This window comes from Monodelphis domestica, chromosome 1, assembly GCF_027887165.1.
Source record: "Monodelphis domestica isolate mMonDom1 chromosome 1, mMonDom1.pri, whole genome shotgun sequence".
In the NCBI taxonomy this organism is placed as follows: Eukaryota; Metazoa; Chordata; class Mammalia; order Didelphimorphia; family Didelphidae; genus Monodelphis; species Monodelphis domestica.
The window spans coordinates 243,876,521-243,879,470 of NC_077227.1; positions in this window are offsets into that span (position 1 = coordinate 243,876,521).

Sequence of the window (2,950 nt, forward strand, 5' to 3'; positions counted from 1 at the left end):
GGAGTTGGAGGAGCCCACGGACTGTTTTTTCTCCAGATTGGTCATGTGAGTGATAGGGACTGATCTCTTTCCTTACCTTGGCTAACTAGGGTCTTAAAGTCCGCTTTGGCTCAGCCTGAGCAGAGTGGGTATTTAAAACCTCTTTCCATCTCTCCTCTCTCTCTCTCTCTCTCTCTCTCTCTCTCTTTCTCTCTCTCTCTCTCTCTCTCTCTCTCTCTCTCTCTCTCTCTCTCTCTCTGTCCCTCCCTCTAATACTTTCTTCCTCCTGTTTGTAATTAAACACCATAAAAAAAGTTGGCAGCTGACTTGAGTGTTTCATTTAGGAATTACATAAGTGAATTCCTTGGCAACCTTAAATTAATATATATCAGTCTTTTAAAGTGATTTCAATATCACAGAAGCAAGAAGGTAAGGCCCAATGACCTGTCATCTTATTGGAGTTTCTCATTTATTAAACTACAGTTTTAATAGAATATAGACACATACAATATACAAGTACATGTGTACTAAATTGACATTTATTCATATATATATTCATAAATGTATTTATACACAAATGTATATGTATATATGTATGTACCCATAAATGTATGTGTATAATATAATATATAGGGAATAATTAAACTTCCTTTCTATATCTGGAGGGAAAAACATATTTTTTTCCATTTTTTATGTTCCTTTCAAAAATATTATCAGATCAGAAAACATTTAAGATTTTGCTCAATTTAAGACTCATAAATTTTTCTGTGAAGATTTAAGCATTAAAGTCATGACCACATAGTTAGAAGCAGCACATTTTATAAAAACTCTCAGTCTAACTTATCAACAATCTCAATCTGGAGTATTTGATTGGCAGAGTACTGGAAGTGTTTATGCAGTCCACACTATGGAAATAGACTGAATTTTTATTGGCTTAAAGTGAGGAACATGATAGTGTGCTATGAAGGCCTTCTCAGTTCAGGGAAGATTCTACAAATATGGTTCACTGTCATCCTCATTCTTAAAGTCAAAAGTCTTTGAAAAATTGAACTAATATTTTACTTTCTTCAAAGATTTGTTACTCCATATTTCTTTCTTTCAGGCAATAAATATTTTAGGAACAAATTTTCTCCATGATATTTTACCATCTTTTCATTTGGCTTTAATCAATAAAAATAGAATTGTTAACAGGGACAAAGAGGATAGAGTTATAGCTTCTTCAGGAATTCAGTGCTTTAAATGAGTGTTTGCATTGTTTTTGTGGATATGTTAAGTGAAGAATTCAGAAGTCCACTAAGAATGGATTTTTATGTCATATGAAAGCCTCTACTCAACATTACCATATTAACAAAAGCAATGCAACCAAGATTTAAAAGCAAACAACAAACTAGGGCGAAATCTTTTTAGCATTTCTATCTGAGAAAGGCTTAATTTCACAAATATAGAAAACTAAGTCAAATTTATAAGAATGCATAGCATTCTCAAACTGACAAATGGCCAAAGGACAAAGGACATTAACATCCCTGATGAAGAAATTAAAATTGTATTGAGTCACATGAAAAAATGGTCCAAATCACTATTGATTAGAGAAATGCAAATTAAAACAATTCTAAGGTGTCACCTCACACTGGTCAGATTGGCTAACATGACAAAAAAGAAAATGATAAATGATGGAGGATATGTGAAAAATTGGAACACATACTGCTGATGGAACTGTAAACTGATGCTCCTATTGTGGAAAGCACTCTAGAACCATGACCAATGGGCCATCAATTTGTACATATTCTTTAATTTAGCAATATCACTATTAGGTCTGTATCCCAAAGAAATTAAAGATAGTGGGAAAGAACCTACTTATATGAAAATAATTATAGAAGGTGTTTTGGTGATGGCAAAGACCTGAAAACTGAAGGAATGCCTGTCAATTAGGAAATGGTTGAACAAATTGTAGTCTGTACTTATAATGGAATATTGTTGTGCCATAAGAAATGATAAATAAAATGATCAACCAAAAAAAACAACACCATAAAAAACCTGGAAAAACATATAAAGTAATGCAAAGTGAAGTGAGCAGAACAAGAAAGTTGTACAAAATAACAACAATAATTCATGATGATGAATCGTAACTGTTTTAACATTATCAACAAGGTAAGGATCCAGTATATCTCCAAAAGATTAAGGATCAAAAAATGTATATCTACCACCACGGAAGTAACAGACTGAATGCAAGTTGAAACATATCATTGTTTACACTTTGTACTTTTCTCTAATGTAAACAATGTGTCTTCCTTTACAACATGACAAACATGTAAATATATATTATATGATACATATGATGTATGCATATTGAAGGGAGAGAACATGGATTCTAAAATGTTGGGAGACAAATATTTTAAAAATTGTCTTGACAAGGAAAATATTAAAATTAAAAACAGTATCATACTTCCAACATGAAGGTCATGGAATTTTCCTCCTTTATCTAAAGATCTATATGCCATTACCTGAATTGATAGTCAAACACAAGGAATTACAATAACAATAAATGATTCTTCAAAAATAATCAGGAAACAGATGAGAAATTTTTTATATTTATCTCATATTACTTTGAATATTTCATATCCACTTTTCCCTGGAGTATGATAATAGTTCATGATAATAATAAATAATAAAATTTGCCTTTGCCCCAATAATTTACCAATCTTTGAATTTATGGTTTCCAACTTTGGGAATGGTTGACATTTTTTAGATAATAATTCAAATCCATCTTCTCATTTATTCTCCATAATAAATACATGAGAGTAAAATTATTATTAATCCTATTCTGAGCTTGAGGCAGAGAGATTAAGTGAGGTGCCCAAACCATGCAGTTAATAGTTGAGAAACACAGAATCAAAAACTTTTGGTTTCAGAGTATCTATGCCTTTTCAGCTACAACAGAGTAGTTTCTTTTAATATAGTTGCCTCATTTATA